This window comes from Aedes aegypti, chromosome 2, assembly GCF_002204515.2.
Source record: "Aedes aegypti strain LVP_AGWG chromosome 2, AaegL5.0 Primary Assembly, whole genome shotgun sequence".
NCBI classification, from domain to species: Eukaryota; Metazoa; Arthropoda; class Insecta; order Diptera; family Culicidae; genus Aedes; species Aedes aegypti.
In genome coordinates this window covers 420,201,219-420,226,802 of record NC_035108.1, presented here as the reverse complement: position 1 = coordinate 420,226,802, position 25,584 = coordinate 420,201,219, and the positions used below count along the sequence as shown (strand labels likewise).

At 37.3% G+C, this 25,584-nt stretch overlaps 1 protein-coding gene across 4 annotated transcripts in view; it reads right to left on the bottom strand.

Annotated features, from left to right (window-relative positions):
- Positions 1-25,584, bottom strand: part of LOC5568798 (potassium voltage-gated channel protein Shaw) — a 424,985-nt gene that overhangs the window by 7,873 nt on the left and 391,528 nt on the right. The window lies entirely within an intron of this gene.

Genomic DNA, 25,584 nt, shown 5'->3' with positions numbered 1-25,584 from the left:
TGATTACTTAATTGTTTTACAGAATGCAGCACTTTGTAATTAATGATCCACAGACATGGAAGAAATACATAGAAGGCATGGGCAATGTGACACAGGCACTTGAGTGGGATTATCTTAGAATTCATGGTTTTGGGTCTCTGGCAATGTATTCTAATACATACAAATATACTACTGTTCTATTTATACCTCGTTCACAAATAACGCAAAGCTATAAGGAGAGGAAGGGGTTGCGCTACGATTCGTACAGCAATTTCAAACTTCTTTTATAAAAAAACTTAACAAATTAATGAAGATGGTAGATTTGTTTAAGGTGTCAGGAAAACGTTGGTTGATTTCGCATAACCAACGTACAAGCCACATACCTCATTAAAACAATCCATAAAAAGCAAATTATATGTTCTTGATAATTTAACAGCATTTCCATGAGAAAAAATCACATATATTTATGTTACACTTCTTATTCATTAAAAACGTCTAGAATTTATAGAACTTCAACAGGACCTATGAAATGTTTGTTATGGAGCTCATAAACATGTTTTTTTCAATACATCTTGGATTTCACCGAATGTCCTCGGAAAAAAAATTTAGCTAAGACCTTTAGCGTGTTTATAGTGAAACCTTTTAGGACACCTGATGAAATTTGGCAAATGTTCTAGATGATTGCTGAGAAAATAATTTTCCGAGGTTCTCAGAGAATTCACTTGATAGATTTTTTTCAAAGGATCTAAACTTATTTTACATATTGTTAGATTTCTGAGGTTAGATTTTCGTTAAATTTACCAACGGATCATGAAACAGTAGGATTCTGTTTTTTGGCACGCTCCATTTTGATAATATAATGTATTTGTTTTTAACAACATTTTTGAAAACCAATAATATTAGTTATTTTTTTTAAATATCATTGTGTCTTTTGTTTAAATAGTTTGAAAAGCAAGGCAGTACCTCAACTTGAGTTTTAACCTATTTTTTTAAGAATTCACGTTTCTCATAGTTTTTTACAAAATTTCACAAAATAAATTGAGTATTTCAAGTAGTTCAAGGAAGTTTTCTCTAGATATTTTCATAGTTATGGATAATATGATAACTACACTTTATTCTCAATAAGGTCATAGAAGCGTGCTATGAATACAATACAAATTTTGTATGAGGTTACATTTTTGAACAACAATCCAACATTATATACCAGTGTTACACAGGCTAGACTATAGATTTCAATCAAAGATTCTGAATAGATTTCCAGTGGAATTTAGAGATTGCTTGTGGTAGTTTAGGAAGGTGCCTTTGAGAATTTTCATGGGTGACCTTAGAATTTGCGGAGTCTTAAAACTTTTGGCGATATTCACGCCATTCTTAGCATTCTCTTGGGAAAATGTCAATTCCTGACTCCTAAACAAGACCCTGTAAATTCTCGCATTGAGCTACTTAAGTGTTCTAGCTGGTTTCTGTGGATTCAACAGACAGCTGTAGACTCTTATTAGGCTCTAGGCTTAATAGCGGAATCCTGCGAATCTCAGATAACTTCAAATGGTTGATTCATTATACACAAGCTCAATTTCATCATGATCATGTAATAACGTCAATATGGTATTCTAGAAATAAAAAATGGATTGCAATTTTGGCATGGTTCCGTTTTTGGCGACTGAAAATTTCGACTTTGTTGCCAAAAACGGAATCCCACTATAGGTCTTTTTGATAGTTCTCAAGGTCACTGGTGGTTTCTTTATTAAATTTCAGTAAATTTTCAGAGGAGAATCTGATGCAGTAATGGCAGTCAATTAAATTTATTCCTCTTTTTGACCTGAACTTAGTTCATCTGACAAAAACTTTCCTCAAAAATATTTGATTCAATTACTTTATTTACCAAGTGGTCGCGGTATGTAGCTAGGGGTCGAGGGTTCCAAAATCGTAGTTCAAATTTCTCATAGGATCAAAAATTCGACACAGCTTGTAAGAAACTGACAATTTGTAATATCTTAAAAAATGAGCATGGCAAGCATACATTTTGGAGGGCACTTGGATCTAAGATGTACAGTGGCCCCTTGATTATCCTTTTTTTTATATTTAGGGCTAGGATTATAGTGAGCTGAGGGCCCCGGGGACCCTAACTTTGGGTATCACATTCCAGGGGTCTTCAAAATATTTGTATTGAAAGTTATTTTCCTTGTTGTTGTTCAATCGATTGCACACATGAGATAAGTGAGTCTTCTAATAGCTGAACGCGGCCCTGATGCAGATACTTAACCCACCGTCGGTCGCCCTAGTGTACTGAGTACACGCACTTTGCGAAAAGTCGAAAAACACGTTGAAAATCCCTTCAAATTGATCCGGGTGTTGGTCCTATTCCAAGATCTACTCTTCTTCTTGCTTGTAGAGAAGAAATTTTTCGAAAAAATCAACGAAAAGTATTCGAAAACATCGTGTTTTTAACCTAAGTTTTTGGGCGTGTACTCAGTACACCAGTGCGACCGCTCGTGTAACTTTTTTTTTACCGGGCCCGTCACACGAGCGGTCGCATCGTGTACTGAGTACACGCGGAGCAATTTTGATTGTACATCCAAAGCTAGGCAAGATAGAATATGGATGTCTTGGACAAATTTCTTCAGTCCAACGGTACCAATTGGTCAGTGGACAGAAAACACTTTGGAAACATCCTCATCTTCTTGTGGCCATCGGATTGTGCCCCGGGGGAACCGATGTAGTGGACATTTCGCAATGCAACATCTCGTACACAAATATCTCAGGATCTAGATTTTTTAGCAAGATGGTGTCTTCGGCAAAGTTGTTCAGTAGTTCAAGGGCTACCATGTGATGATCTTCTTGATTCGGAATTCTTTCAATAGATGGCGCTAGTGAGCATGATATTTTGCGAACACAGATATCTCAGGATCCAGGTTACCTATAAACTTGACGTCTTCGGCAAAAGTGTTGAATAGGTCAAGGTCTAGCATGTAATAAGCCACCCAAATTGAAATTCTACCAACAGATGGCGTATTTTGATCGCGAATATCTCAATTAAGTCAAGTACAAACTTGTGATGGGCCATACTTGTTTGGGAATTCTTCCACTAGATGGTGCCACTGAGTATGCTAAATTTTCGACCCAAATATCTAGGATCGTGATTGCTTAATCATGAAAATGACGTCTTCAACTAAGTTGTTTATTCTGTCCAAAACTGAAGCATGTTCAACATGTAATAAACCGTTTGATTCGAAAACGGTGCTCTTCAGCATGAAAATCGCATCAGAATATAGTTCAGAATTTCAAGGACAGTCAAATTTCCAGTCGATTCTCGAAAGATCATCGACTCATGGAACAGATATTCTTTAGAATGCTGATAAAAGGGAGCATTATAGTAATTATTATTTTGTTTGTTTTAAGTATGGTTTCCTGAGTTGATATCGAACTATGGAACATCGACTAATACAGGTTTAACTATATTTAAAAATATGACGATCAAAATCCGGCAGTTGGTCGCATAGATACGAATCGGTCGTTAAAAAAATGATCGATGGACACCTATGAGAATGTGATGCTTTTTTGTCTGTGCTGAAATCAAAGAACTGTCAATGGTGTTTACAATAGAGCAATAGGCTTTTTCACGAGACGTCTCAAATCAGCTGATTCGGAAGGTCTGTGACAGTTCTTCTATGCAAATGCCGAACGTGTCGGTGGTTCTAAAAGGTAAACAATTATACAAAATAATGATCAAATATTATGAAGGCGTAATAGGTTTTCTAGATAACATCTATTCTGTGAATTCGACTGAAGTTTCTGATAAAATTGTCAATAGCATACTGCAGTAAACGTAGTATTTTTCTGCTTTCAAACAGTATATTTTAAGCACATTGATTGGTTTAAATAATGCGAATAATAGCCTTAAAACTGGTGCTAGACTTAGTACACGTGGCTTTTCATTTCTACTTCCATTTGAAAAAAAATAAAATAAAAGGCCTATCAAATATCTAATGAGCCTATGCATGCTATAAAACGTTTGACTTTTTCTGTGCGCGCTGTTTTCGAGTTGCCCGTGAGAGAGAGCGAGACAGCTCCAATATACGGCGCACAATAAAAGTTAAAAGAACAAAAGAACTTATGGCACGTACAGAGGCTCATGAGCGGCAGAAAGCTGTTACACAAAAACAAAGATGGATGTGTGTTAATCAGGGATTGAATCCTGAGAAAATTGAGAGAATCGCTCACGTATCGCTCTCTGTAACTATCATAACATGCTGAACATTATGAGAGACTGTTTATCGTATACTGCTACAACTTTGATCAGATTGGGGGGATAGTAGTGTATGATAAAACCCCTCTAAACATGCTCCAAGCCTGGTGGACACTATTGCTATTGGAAGTTCGTGGATTGTTTATCGTGCCAATAAAGAAAAACACCTATCCCCAACGGTAAACAAGCGAGTAAAATGGGGTTTATCATCGCTCTTTCTTTGGGGCTCTCGCTCGCTGCTTCCATATATCAGACTTGTTACACCTTGCGATACAATGACGATCGTGGACCGCAACAGATGGGATGTTTTTCTTTGCTTGCTTTGATCGTGCTTCATACTCAAATGAGAGCGAATTCTGCAAAGCCTGGTGTTAATGCAAAGTGATATGAGAAATTCGGTTTCTCATGGCGACTCACGGGATGGCACGCACACTACAACATTGTTCGAATCACCTCGAATGTGATAGTCATTGCCTGTGTTGTTTACATATCCATTCAAAGTGCTCTTTGTGCTAGTATTACCATATTATGATTATACTCCACTGCACTGTGACGTCACGCATCAATTTTTACAGGTACTGGTCCTGTTGTTTACAGTTTGGACTTAGTACTTTTTTCGAATCATTCTTAATTTCGTGAAAGTTTGCTGCGAGGAGAGGTCAAATCCACTGCAGATACCCACGGATCGTATTATTCTATCTTCCTACCGTGGAAAATCGTCACCATCAGCATGCTAGTGATAGAAATGCGAAGATGAAAAAATGATGGAAAAAACGACTAAGTCCGAAACGTAAACAACAGGACCAGCAGCTGTCAAATAAGTGAGGTTAGGCTCGTCATATGCAGCGCTCTATACTAGCACAAAGAGCACTTTGAATTTATTTGTAAACAACCAGTAAGTGAAATTATCGGTCACGGCGATAATCATAAGCCTATCTCTCAAGCTGATTTTCCGGAGGAAAAAGACGTGCCATAATATCAAACCCGACCAGTACTGCGAGAGTGTGCTCTCACGAGATGTGCAGCAACGAATTTAGATTATCACCAGCAACGAGAAGTTTGCGTCCTACTTTTCTACTAAATATAAAAAAAATATTGTTCAACTTGAATCTAGAGTTTGAAGTAGAATGAACACTATATGTTTTATTTTATTTTGTGCTTATCTATTAATTTACTTGCAGCGAAATGTTTTAACATTTGACAAAACGTGTATTGATGAGTCCAAATGATCAGTATCATAAGATATTCAGAAAATTAAATGCTCACTGGCGCAGGGTTACATAATTCAAAATATAATTGCCAATAACATGTGAGCACTTTCCTTAAATAATAAATTTGATGAAGACGTCAAGTTTTAAAATAATCGGGGACTTGAGATTCTGTATTTGAAAAAAAAATTAAACCAGGAGCTCTTTCTCTAGCCTGATGGAAGTATTTGGAATCTAGCAGCCCATTGCATTTTAAATTGAATGTGGAAGAATTTTGAGTAGGTATATTTTACACTTAACACGTTGGTCCATGACATACAGAACAACTTCATCAAAGACAGCATCTTTGTAATCTAATTTTATTTTCCTAACCAGGATCCTGAAATAATTCAATTCGAATATTTCGTTTTGTGGCAGAATTCCGAATCAAACTGCATATCACATGTTTAGTCCTTGATCTACTAAAAATCTTTGCTGAAAACACCATCTTGCTAAAATATCATTATCTTAAGATATTGGCGATCAAAATACAGCATGATCACTAGTGCCATATGGTGGTAGAATTTCAAGTTGGGTGGCATATTACATACTAGACCTTGACCTATTCAACACTTTTGTCGAAGACGTCAACTTTATAGGTAACCTGGATCCTGAGATATCTGTGTTCGCAAAATATCATGCTCACTAGCGCCATCTATTGAAAGAATTCCAAATCAAGAAGATCATCACATGGTAGCCCTTGAACTACTGAACAACTTTGCTAAAACACCATCTTTCTAAAAAATCGGGATCCTGAGATTTCCGTGATTAAAATATTGCATGCTCACTAGCGCCATCTTGTGGCAGTTTTTCTTGTTAGGTAGCTTATCATATGTTAGTCCTTGACCTACTAACCAACTTTGTCGAAGACATCATCTTGCTAAAAAATCTAGATCCTGGGATATTTGTGTACGAGATGTTGCATTGCGAAATGTCCACTACATCGGTTCCCCCGGGGCACAATCCGATGGCCACAAGAAGATGAGGATGTTTCCAAAGTGTTTTCTGTCCACTGACCAATTGGTACCGTTGGACTGAAGAAATTTGTCCAAGACATCCATATTCTATCTTGCCTAGCTTTGGATGTACAATCAAAATTGCTCCGCGTGTACTCAGTACACGATGCGACCGCTGGTGTAACTTTTTTTTGAGCGACTGACGGAAGGTTAAGCAAGCTCAGATACCTATTTCGTAAATATGTTGACTAATTACGGCTTTGAACTCATAAAAAATTATACAATATTTCTTGAATTCCGATTTCCGATCAAATCTCCCCAAGTTTGAGGGTCTCCAAAAATTTGAATTTGAGGATGGGTGAGATTGTAACTGAGCAATTCTCGCTGAAACCAGGCCGCCATCGGCACCCATCGTTAGAATTCCGATTTTATGTCACTAATCGCTAGTTTTCGATAAAACTTAAGGGTGGTCCTTTCGGTTTTCTCAAATTGGTGGACCCCTCGTACGCCAGCCAGCTAATCAGTTAGCGAAAAAGCCCATTTTTTGTTAAATCTTGGGTATTTCTTCACGTGATATGTCTCATATTCCCTTTGGAACACATAGCAAACTTAGTGGCATCGTATAGAGAAAGGATATAGCTTTCATTTGAAGTTAAAAAATATTTGGCGGCCATTTTGAATTTGGCCGCCATCTTGGATTTTGTTAGAAAAATCGTTTTTTCGCCATTAGCGCACCGCTAGTTTTCAATTCTGAGATCACCATCAGAAAGCTGAGGAAAAATTGCGTAAGATAGGCTACAGAAACTAGGTAAGCAATGGTATTTACCCTATTATATGAACGATTTTCTAAGTCATGTTCTACGATTTTGACGTATATGGCGAGTGCAATCAATGCAAACATCATTTTTTGTACAACAAAGAAACAATTTCTCAATCGTAGGTGTATTGCTCGAGTGAGATGAAGGATAGGAGTATCATTTTGAGTGAAAAAATTGGCGGCCATCTTGGATATTGACGCCATCTTGGTTTTAAGTAAAAGAATGAGTTTTCACCTTGATAGCACTCAACATGTTGAATATTAATGCTACCATTACACTTACTTTTCTTCTTGTTTTTCTTTTTCCTGTCGTTACGTCCCTACTGGAACAGAGCCAGCCCATCAGCTTAACTAGCTTTAAAAACTAATGATCAAATATGATTTTTTAACGCTTATTTGTTACCTGAATGATTGTTCTGCATATCTTCGAATTGAAAAATAGCATTACTTCTTTCATTTATTTGGTCTAAACCATTGATAGAAATTAACAATCGGTTAAACAGCTGAGATAAGGTAAGAAAGAAAGAATCTGATTGTTTTTTTTTTTACGGAGGCCTCAAAATTCAGCATGATGAGCGCTGAGATGGCAAACAATCATTCAACTGCTAAAATCTAAGATAGTATCGAAAACCAAGATGGCCACGAAATTTTCCAATCTCAAAATGATACACCTGCGTTTCGGCATTACGTCCACATTAGGGATTGTTCAAATATTACGTAACGCAACAGGGGGAGGGAGGGGGTCTGACATAGTGTTACGGTTCATACAAAACATTAAAAATTTCCATACAAAATCTGTTACGTGGGGGAGGGAGGGGGTCCAAAATCGGCAAATTTTGCGTTACGTAATATTTGAATGAACCCTTAGTACATAGCCTGCTTCTGATTTTTCAATTTCGCTATAATCACATGCATGTTGGGCGGTAGTAAAATGAATACTTTATGGTTCAGAATGTCAAAGATTTTTTTTTTAAATTAAGATTCCCATTATAAGTAAATGCACGTTTGGCAATGTTTTACGTAAAAACTACAGATATTTCTACAAGACTTACTAATGTCCCAACGCGCAATTTATGAACTTCATTCAATGACAAAAATGCATATGGTAATAAAATGTTTGTTTATTTCAATTAATGTTTTTGACAGTTTTCATTCATTGAATTTATTTATATATAATTCCTGAATTCAAAGATATGTTGAAAAATTATTCTGGTATGAAAAATCGCATTATATAAGAAAATTCCTATTCAATAAACTGTATTTATAACACAACTAACAAAGCTGAGTATCAGGCTCGGTTCCGGTAGGGACGTAACGACAGGAAAATGAAGAATAATAAGAAGAAGAATAAGAAGAAGAGTTTACGTAGCCTCTAAATTCGACATGCTGAGTGCTATCAAGGTGAAAAATTCATTCTACTACTTAAAACCAAGATGGCGTCAAAATCCAAGATGGCCGCCAGATTTTATCACTCAAAATAATGTTTTTATTCTTCTCTCGACTCGAATAAAACACCAACGATTGAGAAATTGTTTCTTTGTTGTACAAAAAATGATGTTTGTATTGATTGCACTCGCCATATACGTCAAAATCGTAGAACATGACTTAGAAAATCGTTCATTTCATAGGGTAAATACCATTGCTCACTTAGTTTCTGTAGCCTATCTTACGCAATTTTTCCTCAGCTTTCTGATGGTGATCTCAGAATTGAAAACTAGCGGTGCGCTAATGGTGAAAAAACGATTTTTCTAACAAAATCCAAGATGGAGGCCAAATTCAAAATGGCCGCCAAATTTTTTTTAACTTCAAATGAAAGCTATATCCTTTCTCTATACGATGCCACTAAGTTTGCTATGTGTTCCAAGGGAAATATGGGACATATCACGTGAAGAAATACCCAAGATTTATCAAAAAATGGGCTTTTTCGCAAACTGTTTAGCTAGCTGGCGTGCGAGGGGTCCACCAATTTGAGAAAACCGAAAGGACCACCCTTAAGTTTTATCGAAAACTAGCGATCAGTGACATAAAATCAGAATTCTAACGATGGGTGCCGATGGCGGCCTGGTTTCAGCGAGAATCGCTCAACTGGTATACTTTTTCTTACGATCTGAAACACTCTCATTGTCATTCATTCTAGAAATGATTCAGAGATCTCCTCAAAAGTATATACGCGAGTCAAATGCTAAAGAATTTTGAAAATTTGAATGTTTGAGATATTTTCGAAAGCATGATTTTTTTAGAATGTGTAAGCCAAAGGTTTCGATTAATTATATACAATTCAGGTAGATGCAAATTAATTTTCTACCATGCCTGAGATTTCTTTGGAGGCTTTTGGCGGTTGAAATATACTCATGGTACAAAAAAATAGAATACAAAAACAAAATCTGACAAATTTTTATTTAATGTTTTAATTTTAAACAGTGACTTGAAATCAAAATTCCTTCAGGTATTATTCATCAAATCATCCAAAAATATCTACAACATTTAATCTCGGTTGACCTTAAATAATTCATAAGGATATTTGTTTGAAAAAATATGCCATTATAACCAACATTTTTTTATAAAACCATTTTTTATTTCTTTTTATACCTCTACGACTTTGTTCAAAAAACAAACAAAAAATTTCCAAAAATTCATTTTGGAAATCTTTTGGGATTTTTTTGGCTGAAATATAAAATAGATTTTTTAATAATCAAGATAAGCACTAAATCCAGAGAACTCTATCAAGCCTTGTTGTATAGAAACTGTACAGAATAGGAGTCTTTCTAGCAATGTATGAAAGAATTACACATAGTAATGCTAAGAATAAGCTTTCTGGCGTTCCTATGTAGACGTTAATTTTATTCAGGGATTTTAAAAGAATTTGCATTAGTGATTCCAATAATTTCCACCCGGAGATTCTTTCTGGTATCGATCTTAGAAGATTGAATTCTTCAGATACAGTGGGATTCCGTTTTTGGCAACAAAGTCGAAATTTTCAATTGCCAAAAACGGAACCGTGCCAAAATCGGAACCCAATTTTTTGATTTCAGGAATATCATTTGGACGTAGTGATTTCACACAGCATCCCCAATAACTAAATATACCTTCTAAACATCCCGCAAGAAACGTTTAATGTCCGATAGAAGTACTTAGATTTCGCTCAGTATTTTCAATATTCTCAGCAGCGCATTATAAAACATAGGATCCCATTAGGGTAGAAGAACTTCTAGACCCAGCAAGGGGTCGATAGGATCTCATAAGGAACATTTTGATAAATTCATGCGGCCCACATACGTGTTATGGTACGCAGTATAATCCAGCCTGAGCAACACTGATATAGAAAGTTGGATAGATTCCTAAAAAGTCGAACGTCATACAGAGTTGTGAGTTATTTATTTCTCTAGGAAACGAATTAATTTTATGAAATTCCATGAAAAGCTTCGAAACACGACTGTTATGCTCCTACATACGCAATGCATGTAAATTCACAATAAAAATAACAAAATATCAGTGAGCTTTTTGTTCCTCTTGTGTTAAGGCTGCTTTATTCAAACGAGTTTCACCTACCGGCATACTCAAGTGGGCTGGTCTTACTGCGTGAATGCCTGAGTAAACATGTTGGAACTCTAGTTGAGATGATCATAGAGATCAATGACTTCGTGAAACGTTGCGAACATATGACTATCTTTGATAAAAAAAAGCGCGTAAGGTACTCCTAAAAGTTGGTGATATTTGAGGGAATATCGGCGGAAATTGAGCTCTGGAATGCGGTAAGCGTGAAGCTGGCTTGCTTTTGAAATGACTAATTAACAGAAAACACAATGATATTTACAAAAATTACAAATTTTAATGGCATTCAAAAATGTTGCCAAAAACGGATCCATTTTGTTGCCAAAATCGGGGTGTGATACAAATGGAGCATGCTAAAAACGAAATCCCACTGTAATTGGAAATCCTTTTAGATACGTCCTTCATTTTTTCCAGGGAGCTGTTACTAAAAGGAGTTCTTCAAGTGAAATTCCTTAGCTATTCTTTTGATAGGTCATTTGGCATGAAGTCGTTTGGTATAAAGCCGTTTGGCATAAAGTCGTTTCACATAATGAGTCTGAAACCAAAGATTTCCTAAGATGACATTCGTTTCAACGTTTCTATTGAAGCCCTCTGAATTATTTCGAATTTATAATTCTTGTTTCAAATTTCGCTAATGGAATACATTTTTTTCACTGGAGATTTTGAAATATTAAGCACAAGTTTACTCTTCTTTCAAACATTGGATATTCTTTCTTAATATGATGTAACCATAATGAAAGCTATAAACTGTTGATTACAAATTAAAATAAATTTCACCTTCTCTTGTACATAGGCTGTTCCCAACTAACAATTCAGAGCCACAAACAAGCATGCATGTTTAATTATTGTTCAATAATGGTAATGGCAGCTGAATAAAAAATTTGCTCTATAAAGAGCTGAGAAGGTGCTTTTTTAACACAAACTTAGATCAATGTTCAACGTTATGCATTAGAATGGACAAAAGTTGAATCGCCACTTATTAAACGTTTCCAAAGATTCTCATTCGACTAGTCAAGATTGTTCTACAAATGAGCTGAACAAGACATGTTTGCCCCAATTAAAAAGCCAATATTCCACTGAACAAATGTACATGTATAAAAGGATATTCAGAAGACGAACTAACGTTTTACTTGCGTCGCACTTCAGCTATTTCCACATGTTTAACATGAGCATGAATAAGAGCTGAATAAGTATCTTATAAAATCCTAATTCAGCTTCAGTATATTATAAGAACAGTTGATCCAATAGAGGCCAAAATGACGATTAACAAACACATTGTTCTGCAATAAATAAGCCTTGTAAAAGCGATCACACTATAGCTAAATTTCATAAAATGGACAAAATATCCGAAACTCGTGTTGAGTTCCGAATGCATTTCAAAGCTCATAAATTATGCTTTCTTAAAACTTTTGAAATAGCTGTTCAGAAAATAAACATGGTCAGTCTCCAGAAATGCAGAATTATTGTGAAAAACAAAAATAAACATTTAAGCTAAGTATTCCGAGTAGGAGCAAAGTACTGACAAACAAAGCGTGATATTGACTTGATTGACATACGAGATAAAATATCTGAAGACAATATCAAAATTTTGTTCCTGGAACTTCTAAACCTATGAAAAATTTGATGCACGCAGATCTAATGAATAGCTCGCAGCTATTGGTAAAATCTTGCAGAATCTAAATATGACATGCCAATTTTGTTCTAGTAAGTTCTAGTAAAGAATTCTTTGGAGCAATTGTTTTAAGATATTTTTTCCAACTGATATGAAGGCGGCAATCGATAAAATTATCATTATTATTATTATTATTTATAAGCGACGCTTTACCATTATCTTGGCATTCGTGTTGGGGATAAAAAAAAAAGAAACTGCACTTACTCTGATGATTCTGAACGTTCTGAATATGCCGCAATAAATTTTGACGTGCAATCTTCTATTGTTTCAATCATAAAATTTGCCTTCCTCCAATAGTAGGCTGTACCTAATGTTTATACTCTGCCCATAACTGCACAACAGTCACATTCGACATTTATTAACAAATTTGAGTTAATACCATGGAGAGTCATCAAATGATAAAAACTTTCGATCAACTTACTGAAAACGGTGAGATTGTTCTGGAAAATTCGAAAAAAAAACACCAAGCTGTTTTGTCACATTGGTAACTATAACCGCAAAACAGTCACATTGAGATTATAAATGAGCCTCGTATAGTAATAGGATTGAAATTCCTATCAGAATTTTTTTCTTACTATTCATCCAGTAAGCGACATGAATTGTACAAAATATCAGCTTCAAATAAGCACTTTCGATTAGCTGGGAATTTTTAGAAATTTTAGTTTTCTTCCATACTGCCATAAAATGCACACTTGGTATTCCATTTACTCAATCCCTACTTTTGTCGAATGTTGCAAATATGCAGTTATGGGCAGTGTTATAAGATAAAATTTAGTACAGCTTAGTGTTAACCATTTTTATATTTTACTGTTTCATCAATTATTGCAAGCTGTGCTGTCAGAATGATCATTACTTTAGAACCTGCTAATATTTCTAACATATGAACTTGATGATGCCACAAATATTTTCTTTTAAAAAATTGTTGTTCATTAGAGTTATGGTGTGAGAATTTTTTTTTGCGTTTCAGTAATTTTCAAGTGTTACGTCCCAACTGTTTTTATTCCAGGATTTTTTTTTAAATATTCTTGTAAGGTTTTTTCTAAGACTTCTTTTACGAAAATCAAGAATTTAAGTGATTTTGACAGAGATCCAGTAAAATATGTTAACTTCAGCAGAATCTCTGCAGGTTTCGTTTTTTTTTTCAAGGTATTTTCCAAAATTTTCTCCTAGTCCTGAGTTTTGATGGATATTGCTCATAAAATATTATCAATAACATAATCAAACATTTAATCCTTATTGCCTCCAAGATCTGCAAAAGATTGGGAAAAGCGTTACAGAAAGGGAGGGGGGTCTAGAAAGTTCGAAAAACGATCACGACATATTTGAATCTTCCCATATCAGGATTTTTTCCAGTAATTTTACCTGATATTTTCCTATGAATTGTCCCAAGATTGTTTAACGAATTTTCCCGTAAGCATATCGCACAACATACAGAAAGTTATCCAAGAATAATTTTAAAGATCCTTCCAAACAAAAATATATAAAATTTTGTCAATCAATTGCTTAATTTACATTTTTTGATTCCACAAGACATTGCATCAAAAATGACTGCCTGGCGAAAACCCTGGCAACGTCCTCGTATTGGTTATATTTTTACCGGTAGAGTATTTTCACGGAATTTTCTTAAACATGTGAAACGTTTTCGAAAAATAAATGAAGGTACGTTTGAGTTCGGTAATAAAAGGAATATTTTGCAAACCTCTATTTGAGGGGCACCCATATCTACCTCGGCACCGGGCCTAAAAAACTCTAGCTACGCCATTGGCCATATTCCTTGTCATTGTCTCGCCTTTATCTGTCAAAATGACCTGAGTATTGTCAAACTCGATTCGTGATTCAATGAAGAATTCCGACTCTTACTATCAGTAACAAACAAAGCTCTTACTGTCAATTTTTACTGATCGTAATATTTGCTGAAAATATGCTTGTTGTACCGTGTACTTACAAAAGAAGAGCGTTGAGTTATTGTTGGTGTTTGAGTACCAGATTGCTCGTTAGCTAAAAACATCAAAAATTGAGTTCAAAAACAGCTGCTATATCACCGATTCATCCAACCTGTTACAAAGCAGTGTGCTAAAAATACACCGACAGGTAATCACTCTGAACAACATACCATCACTTAAACCTCCACCTTCTTTCTTCTCTTTCATGATTCAATCCAAACAGCGCAAGATTCCGACCTCGTTGCCGTAGGCCCTTGGTAACATTTTTCACAGTTAAGGACACAACAAAGCACCAATCCTTCACATCGACAAGCGCACGTGAGGCTCGCGAGGTGCTCAAATCTGTTGCACTGCATTTTCCCTTGTGTGATGAGCAGACAGTCAGTGCTGCCAGCATCACAAGAACGCCTCAAATTAGCATAATTTATGCAAAATGTTTGCTTTCGATTTGCATAGTGTTTGCGAAGATAGGGTAGTGTGGCAAGTTTGCTGCCGAGCTTCCGAGAAAGTTTGTTTTCTAACTGGATGCGGGAAGAAAAAAAACAGGAAAGCTGTCGGGCGGAAGGTACGTGACAAGCGTTCAAGTGCTTCGACAAGGGGATGATGCTGTCGAAAACGTTACGAGATTTGAAAGATTGGACTTTCAGTCAGCAGCAGCAGAAGCCACGTGTGGTCCACCCCTTCCTTCCCGAAAGTGTTTGCTTTTTCGTCGATTCTATGATGGTTGCTCCGGTTGTAGGAAGCACAGCTGAATGTTCGTTTTCCTTGCTTCCAGCGAAGTTATGGTATGGTATCACTCTCGTTGATTGATGGTACAGACCATAAATAATCCCTTCATCAACAGGGCGTGTTGACGGCGGCTGGCTGTGCCTTTCCGGGTACTCTCTCTTCTCTCGGTGCGGTTTCTGGGGAGGCTGTTTTCTAGGCTGCTTTTTTCATACCAAACTGCTGGCATGAAGCCATGCAGATGGCAGTCAATTCGTAGAATCCATGCCGTCAATATTGATTCTGGGAAGCTGGGTTTGTTTAAGTGGTTCTGCCGCGGGGGGGTCCGATCTCAGACGTCGAGTAAATCATAGCGTCGGACAGTAGGTTCGCCTTTCGGGGTTATCTGAGGGCTCATCTGGAGGTAAAGGGATGCGTCAATACCAATGATGTGCAACTTTTTGAAAGATAAATGTTCTGCGGGCCGGATTCAAAACCCCTTCTTGGAGATCATGTTTCCTCAACATGTTTTTTTTTATTCAGAACATAGAGATGATGAATATTATATGAAGTAATACTACACGGCGCGGCGTAACGAGGATAGACTTGTGCGTCGAAATATTTTTGGTGGCGTCACAACGGTAAACTTAGTTGGCGATGACGTTCATCTTTTGGATCTATCGCACGCATAGTCGCTAACCTATGGCTTCTGGAAAGAAGAATATCAAAAGATATTATACTGATGACTCTCTTCATGACGGTGGCGCTGGCGTTGGTTTATATTTTTGTGAACTAAGACTGCTTCAGTTTTATTATCCTGAGAGACACTGCATAATTTCTCATGCTAAGTTATCATCAAAGTAAAATCTTTCTGTGAATATAGCCAGGCTACTAATCCAAATACAAGTCGAGATTAGTTATTGCACCCCTATTTAGAAACTGAGGACCTTCCATTGTTATAATTAAATTGTCTGCAAATTTAGCTGACAATGGCGTATTACATGACTTCATTGACTATGAGCCAGCTTCAAAGTTCTTTCTCAACAATATGCTCCCAGTTTTGTGGGCACTTTCCAAACAGAATCAGAAAAAAAGGTTTTCTCTAGAAAAAGTATGGATTCCACCAATACTTCCTGGGCTTCGTGGCCGTGCGGTTAGTGTCGTCAGGCAATGAGCGCATCGTGTCATGGGGTGTGGGTTCGATTCCCGCTGCGGCCATTGAAACTTTTCGTCAGGAATGTTTTTCGGCTGTACCATTGGAGCATGCTTGTCCGTTGTCTAGTGTTAAGTTACAGTCTGTGCAGCTAAATGGCTGAAGACGGTGTCCGTGTCTTTTTATAAGTTTTCCAGGGAACTACACAAGATGTTCCTCAGGAAATTCTTTCAAAATTTCTAAAAAAAAACCTTCGGCCCCGATTGATTTACGGAAAATTCTTCAGTTAAGTGTTTCAGATATTTGTTTAAAGTTTTCACTAATAATAATTCGGAGGCACTTATTTTAGGGTTTCTTCAAATAATATTAAAGAATCGAAAGATCTCTCAGTCATAGCTTTTTCCACAGTTATTACTTCCATGTTTCCATCAACCGTTTTTTAAGATATTATTTAAACAATACGTAGGGGCTCCCGTTAGGAACTCTTCGAAGGAAAATTCCTGAGAACTGTGTTTTAAGGAATAATGTCTTGGGATTATAGGAATAATATTTCAATCACTCTTTACATGGCTTTCCTGAAATGCACTGCCCATAACTGCATATTTGTAACATTCGACAAAAGTAGGCATTGAGTAAATGGAATACCGTAAATTCGGGTGAAATTGATCACTGTGTTACACGATTTTATTTCCCTCTAATAGAGCACAGAAATCAATGCAACCTATGTAAATGAACGTTGTTTGTCTTAACTGTTGTCGAATTGCATGTTGTGTAGCTTTGTATGCTAAGGAATGTTTATTTCTATGAAAATAATAAAAAATTCCATAATCGTGTTCTGTGTGGTATTGGCAGACATCAATAAACTTATAGTTTTAAACAAGGATTTGGACATGGTGTCAATCTTAAAAATTGTAAGGATGCTTAAAACATATCCCCAAAACGAATTTTACCATCAAAATTCGTACCAATTTGTTCATTTTTATGTAATAATTGATTGAAAATGAATTGTTTATTATTTCCATAAATACAGGTATGTTCCGTTTTTATCAATACGATCGGCGATTTTCAGTTGACAAAAACGGAACCGTGACAAAAAGGGAATAATTTTCTTAGACAAAATATTTATTATCCTGACAAAACTGCAATTTTCATTTCAAATTTGTAAAAATTGAAATGAAAATTGCAGTTTTGTCAGGATAATACACATTTTCATCATATTAATGCACAGTATTGACGTTTAAGAGCTGTGAGGAGCATTTAGATTGTTTATTCTTATAGGTTCGTAATGAAAGTTGATTGCAGACTCCTATCAATCAATATGATTTTGTAAAAAATCATTAATAGTTTTAGTTTTTTAGTAAGAATTTCAATAAATGTAATATAGAATATTGAAACGATAATCACATAAATGTCCTTTACATTGCAAGATACGCCATATTTGTAAGAATGACTACAAGGAAGCTGATCAATTGAATTGAAATTGAAATTAATACTTTATACGGTTTTCTGTGCTTTGAATTACCAAATTTGACAGTAAAATGATTGTGGTGATCTTTTTCTAAAGTAATTACTACCAACTCCGACAAGGATGCACTAATCGCCAATCTAGAACAGCACCACCATCGTCTTTAAGCTTTAAGGACATATAGGAAGGAATCCCTGTCATGGCAGAGAAAATGGCTTCCTCACATATGCAAACACATTTCTGGAAGTTCACATTATTTCTCAAAATATTTCACTTACCTACACTAAGTTCACTCCCTAATTGCTAACGAGACATCAGAACACTATTATCTTACGATTTCCGTAGTTTTAACATCTGGTGGAAATTACATGAACCGTGCTAATTTTCAACACGGACGTTTAACTTTGCTACAACTGTTTACACTTATCCGCCTACGAACGAGGAACAATTTTCGCCGAATTTTACCACTTTCTCTAAGCGTAGAACCTCCAACACAGTTTACTTTCACTACTTGTTAATTAAAGAACAATTACTGGTGGATTTCTGATGAAAACAACTTAAAATTTCACCAAACCGTGCTAAAAACAATCACAGCATTTCGCTTTTTTCATTTTCTAATTTTACGCCGGCTGCTCGCTTGCAGGGCTGTCAGATACGTTGGTGGTTACGTACGACATCAAGCAATCTTATTTAGTCGAAGGGAATAAGACTCAAATTGAAGTAGCGATTACTGGCAACAACGTCTTATCAATTATAATTTCACTATTACCAACAAATAGGAGAATATTTTTTGTGTACCACTACTTTTATACTGTTATTAGTGGATTCAAAGGAGTTTCACCTTAAGGCCCAAACGCAATGATAGCGGAACGGTAACGGAAAGCAGAAACCAAGGTATTTAGAAGGTGTCATTATGAAAACCTTGGCGGAAACAATTCGCCAGAATAAACTGTAGCATGCTTGTCGACCCAGACTTGGTTCACTTTCGTTCGTTGACAGCTCAGTCAGGATGGTGTGATTCGCTCTGGTGAACCGGTTCCACTTTCCATTGCCGTTCCGCTATCATTGCGTTTGGAACTTTACGTTAGATCACAAATAGACTGTCAATAAACTAACTTAAGTTGTAGTTTTTTGTTGAGTAAAAATAATATTAAATAACTGAGAGAGAGAGGAGACAGCTGCCTTAGATTAGCTCCCAAAAGTTAAGGGAACCTGTCACCAACTGTCACTGGAAAACCAACACAGTTATTACAGATAATTTTCCAAATCGTTTCCTTCACTCTAACACGTCAGAACATTTGACCAATGCAAGAGTGAATTAACCATTAATTAAAAACAAGTATCATACAGATTGCTTAGTTTTGCTGGACCTCTTCCCCTACCCCTTGGAACAGGATCTAATCTAATCTAATGATAGCTCTTGCCGTTGCCCAAACTATCTTGAGTTCATTCCGAAGTGCATCCCTTATCAAAAAGAGCCGAACATGTATGTGATCGTCCATTAATCATGTAAGCGATTATGGGGGGAGGCAGGGGGATTTGAGATATTTTAAGTGCCATGCAAATTATTTTTTATGTTCATACAAAAATTCATACCACAGGAGGAGGGGAGTGTATATGTCTATCAAATTAACATAGAAAATTCTTTTAAGCCATATCTTATAAAAAAGGAGAGGTCTCTGCAACTCTCTTAAGTACGTATTCAACTAATCACAAATTCCATTGTTGCTAGGACGTGGCCAGAGCAACTCCCGATGGTTGAAGGATGGGCCAATCTTGTCCAACAGAACATGCTACGTTTGCAAACTCTAATTGAATAATTGCATAAGAAGAAGTCAAACCTTATTGAATTGTTTATGACTTGACATCTACCATGTATCGTAGATGCTCAATATTAACAAAATTACGAAAATTCAACTCTGAGGCTATTAAAAAGCATTTCAATTGCTTCAAAATAAGTCATTTTGTGTATATTTGAAACTTCATGAAAATAAAAAAAAAAATTTATTTTTTTGTTGATAAAAACGGAATAATTTGTTGACGAAATCGGAACGTGACAAAATCGGAGCGTGACAAAATCGGAACGTGATAAAAACAGAACATACCTGTATAGCATTGTTAAGAATTTGGCAAGCATGTATTAAATAAGTAAAGTTGTTTTCAAATCTAACAATAATTGATTTGACAGATGATCAATTTCACCCCGAAATGGAATTCTTTGATTTTTTATTTTAGAGACGATTTTCAGCCCTAAAATCACAACTGTATGAACATTTGAGTATATGAATCAATGAGGCTCACCGTCGTACTTGTTTTCCTGCATTAAGTTGTTTGGAATTGGCAACATCATAGAAAGCAGAAATGGAAAACAGTGGAAAGTGATCAATTTCACCCGAAATTACGGTACCAAGTGTGCATTTTATGGCAGTGTGAGAGGATACCAAAATTTCTAAAAATTACCAGGAACTCAAAAGTGCTAATTTGAGGCTGATATTGAGTACAACTCATATCGCATACTAGGTGAACTGTCAGAAAATAATTCTGATAGAAATTTCATTGCTTTTACATTACGAGGCTTATTTATAATCTTAATGTGACTGTTATGCGGTTATAATTACCAATGTGATAAAACAACTTGGTATTTTTTTTTCGATTTTTTTAGAACAATGTCACAGATTTCAGTAAGTTGATCGAAAGTATTTATCATTTGATGACTCTCCATGGTATTAACTCCAATTTGTTAAAAATATCGAATGTGACTGTTGTGCAGCTATGGGCAGTGCAGTGGCAATATAAAAAATTATTCCATTCTCATAAAAAAATCACATAGCGAAATTCGGGGTAAAACCGTCACCTTAAGCTTATTGATAAAATTTGTGTATTTTCGCTTGTTAAACAAACCTAGATAGTCTTTCGATTAGACAGATTCCATGAAGTTAGATTATGAAGCAAAGAAAGGTGTCAATTTTACCCCAAATGAAAGTGTCGATCTTACCCCGAGTGGACATTTATTCAATAGCGTTTTCAGCTGTCGAAAAACCAAAAATTAAATTCTCATTCATGTTGTATCAACGTAATAATAGTAAATGATGACGCAAAAACGCAGAATAAATAATTACTTTTTTTAAATTTCACATGCAAAATAGTTAAAGAACAATAGCGAAATATTGCAACTGCTGTTGCTTCTACGTTATCCAATATGATTTTGTTGTTTATTTTGGCAGTTCATTGGAAGCGTCAGTTGTAATGTAATTCAAAACACAACATTTCACAAGTAAAGATAGAGCGTGGTTAAAACTGCATGAAAATCTGCTCAAAACATGAAAAATCAAAGGGTGTCGATCTTACCCACAGTGTCGGTTTTACCCTGATTTCCCCTATTGGCAAACTCTTATAGAGCTTCCCACATAACAATTTTTATTCTTCGTTGTATTCCGAAATAAAAAAAAATGCATGATTCATCCCACATTTTTTTGCAGTTATAATCTTTTTCTTCTAATCCTAAAAATTTTCTTCTCTCGTTCAACATGTTTCTTGTATAGAGGGGTCACTTCTGATCAATCGGCATGGTAAAGAAGCTTGTGTGGTATAAGAGCTTCCATTTTATGATTTTTCATTCGGATCCACCTGAATATCAATCATGACCGACTGATTTTGGCTGTTTCGGAATGTTTCAAAACATGTTCCGATAAAGCGTGTTATGTATATTTATAGTTCCACCATTCAACAGCTCAAAAAATATGCAATCCAGCTTTTTGCAAGCGCTAATGGCCGCTACAAGTAAGCTTGCTTTGTGGTGAAGATTTGATCGATAAATTTGATGACCAATCTCTATTGGAGGTGGCCATTAGCGCTTAGTTTATATCTGGATACATGTAACCGACCAATTCAGATAATTAATCTCTAACTTGTCCAGTAACTCCTATCCCTACCTCCACGTGGTGCCGCCTTGGGTACGAGTAACCTTAGGGAAGATCGGGTTACCAACCCCGGTGGGACCTTGGTCGTATGCTGACAGGGAAGGGGGGCTCCTCTCTTCTGAGAGTGTAGCTTATCAGAGCATCTGTTCTCCATGTTAGGGGCGGCTCAAAACAGCGTCTATTCTCCATGTTAGGAGCGGCTGACCATCGTCCAAATGCCAGCGTGGGACTTTAAACAGTGCTGTGCACGATGGTCCTCCAAAGAGACAGGGAATTCAGTGCAGGCCTTACAAGCCAGTCGTAAAAATCATCAATACAGGAAGCAGACAATGTAAATTCGCACCGGAACAATCGCCATAGACCCAGGCATCGAAAATAGACTAACGATTGGAAACTCGGATCATGGAACTGTAAGTCTCTCAATTTTTTGGGAAGTACCCGCATTCTTTCCTAATTATTGAGGGTCCGCAAGTTCGACATCGTAGCGCTGCAGGAGGTTTGTTGGAAAGAGTCGGCGGTACATACGTATAGGGATGGTTATACCATCTACCAGAGCTGCGGCAACATACATGAGCTGGGCACAGCTTTTATCGTGATGGGCGAAATGCAGAGGTACGTGATTGGTGGTGGTAAATCGACAATAGAATGTGCAAGTTGAGGATCAAAGGCCGTTTCTTCAATATCAGCATAATCATCATACGCAGTCCTCACCTAGCAAGTGACGATGACGATAAAGAAACTTTCTACGCGCATCTGGAATGTGAATACGACAGTTGCCCAAGTCATGATATTAAAATCGTTATCGGAGAGCTCAACGATCAGGATGGCCAGGAGGAGAAATTTAGACCAATTGTAGGGAAGTTTAGCGCCCACCAGCTTACGAACGAAAACGGCCTTAGACTGATTGATTTCGCCGCCTCCAAGAACATGGCCATACGTAGTACCTACTTCCAGTACAGTCTCCCGTATCGGTACACCTGGAGATCACCCCAACAGACTGAATCGCAAATCGACCACGTTTTGATTGATGGAAGACACTTCTCGGACATTATGGACGTCAGAACCTATAGCGGCGCGATTCGGACCACTACCTTGTGACGGTTAATGTGCGCCAACGACTTTTCGTTGTGAACAACATTCGGTACCGACACCCTTCACGGTGCAATCTGGAACGACTCAAGCTACCCGAAGTCGCAGCTGATTACGCGCAAGGCCTTGACGAAGCGTAGCCGGAAGAGGGAGAACTCACCGAAGCCCCTCTTGAGGATTTCTGTAGTAGTGTCACAGCAGCCATTAACAACGCAGCGAAAGGTGCCATTGGGTTCGTGGAAGGAAATCGACGGAACGGTTTGTGCCGCGAGCCGGAATGCGCCAGGATACGAATGGAGGTATCTTGACGGACGAACGTAAGGCGACTGAAAAGTGGAAGCAGCACTTCGATGAACAACTTAATGGCGCAGAGGAGGAAGACCAAGGCAGCAAGAGGAATGGCTTCATCAGTACGACGGATGAGGGAGACAGGGAGACGTGTCAACTCCCACAATAGGTGAAGTTAACGATGCTATCAAACAGTTCAAGAACAACAATGCAGCTGGAAGTGATAATATTGGAGCGTAACTTATTAAAATGGGCCCGGACAGGTTGGCCACTTGTCACTGCACCGATTGATAGCCAGGATCTGGGATACAGAACAGCTACCGGAGGGAGTAATATACCCAATATACAAAAAGGGTGACAAGTTAGAATGTGAGAACGATCGAGCGATCACCATTCTTAATGCAGCCTTTAAAGTGCTTTCCCAGATCATCTTACGCCGTCTATCGCCGCTGGCAACCAGATTTGTGGGAAGTAATCAAGCCGGTTTTGTGAACGGGCGATCGACGACAGACCAAATCTTTATGTTGTGGCAGATCCTCCAAAAGTGTCGCGAATATCAAGTCTCTAAGTACCACCTATTCATTGATTTCAAAGCGGCCTATGATACCATCGACCGCGAAGAGCTATGGAAGATTATTTGTGAGAATGGTTTTCCCAGGAAACTGACTAGACTGATCAAGGCAACGATGGATAGTGTACAGTGCTGTGCGAAGATATCGGACTCGTTTGAAACACACAAAGGACTTCGACAAGGCAATTGTCTTTCCTGCCTCCTATTCAATATTGCGCTAGAAGGTGTTATGAAACGAGCGGGGCACGATATTCAATAAATCCAGCCAGTTCATCTGTTTTGCTGACGGTCCACGTCGTGTGTGGGAAGAACGTTTCAGGTGGTTTCTGAACAGTATACCAGGCCGAAACGTGAAGCAGATCGGGTTGGATTGAAGGCTAATACGTCGAAAACCGTCGAGGTACCGAGCGCGATAGAGCTCAAATTGGCAGAAGCGTGATGATCGACGGGGATGAGTTCGAGATGGTGGACGAATTTGTCTACCTCGGATCATTGATAACGTCGGATAACAACTGCAACAGATAAATTAGAATACGTACCATTGCCGGAAATCGTGCTAACTACGGGCGGTCTGGTAAACTTCACTTCCGTACTAAGTGTACCATGTACAAGACGCTGATAAGACCGGTAGTCATCTACGGACATGAGACGTGGACAATGGTTGAAGAGGACCTGCAAGCATTACAAGTGTTTGAACGCCGTGTGCTTAGGACGATCTTTGGCAGAGTATGTGAGAACGGCGAATGGAGGAGAAAAATGGACCATGAGCTTGCGCAACTCTACGGTGAACCCAGTATCCAGAAAGTCGCCAAATCTGGAATGGTACGATGAGCGGGACACGTTGTGATTATGCCGGACAATAATCCCGCAAAAATGGTGTTCACCTCGAATCCGGCTGGTCAAGACGGAGGGGAGCGCAACGAGCTAAGTGGTTTGACCAAGTGGAGCAGGATCTTTGAAGTGTGGGGCGATCTTGAAACTGGACGTTAGCAACCATGTGTCGAAATAGTTGGCGTAACATTATGGCGCAGGTCATGTCTTGAAGGATGTAGCGCCATTCAAAGTAAAGTAAGTAATCTCTAACATATAGACATCATTTAACGGTTCAAAATTCATGATTTTTATGCAGAACTAAAAGACCGTCGACTGAACATTGAAGTACCTAATGCTAACAAATACTTAAGACCCGTCAGATAAGCCTTCAGGGATTCCTTCAGAGTTTCTTCTAGGAATCATAGAATCCGGGAAGTTTCTAGAGATTCTTTCTGTGATTCTACAGACAAAATACCTACCATTGCGACGATTTGTACCTAAACGGATTGCTTCTCAAATAAATGAGAAAATGTTAATCAAATAATGAGTATAATTTTTTATTAATTTTTCGTTTTTTACATAAAAAAAACTACCATAAAACAAGATTTTCGCATTTTTCAATGAACCATACTGTAGGGATTCTTTAGGAATTCAAAAGAGATTTCTCCTCAGAATATCTTCCACGAGGACTAGTAAATCAAACAAGGATATATCCAGTCAATTTCCGAAAATTTCTCTAGGATTTGAATTACTTTTTATTGAAGGAAATTTCTGACGTAGGTAGGTTCATCCCCAGAATTTCTTCAGGATTTCCTCTTCTCATTTCTAAAAAAAACTTCCACGTATTTTCTAGGAATTTTACCACCCATTCGTTAAGGAATTTGATAAACATTCTGAAAGTATTTTCAGAAATTCCTGATGGAATTACTCATTTGTATCAAGATTTTTCAATAGCCCCCTTATTTTTTATTTATTTGACATCCTTAAAAAATCCGTCGAAGAATCTAAGGAATATTTTCTTGAGGAAGTCTGTTAAAGATTTGCTGAATGCCAGTGTTGATAGACTCGCAATCAAATGTCAATCAACACGCTCTCTCGAGAGAGCAAACTCATTAGAGATCTGCTTCGCAAATCTCACGCTTGAGATTTTGATGCAAAATCAACTCAA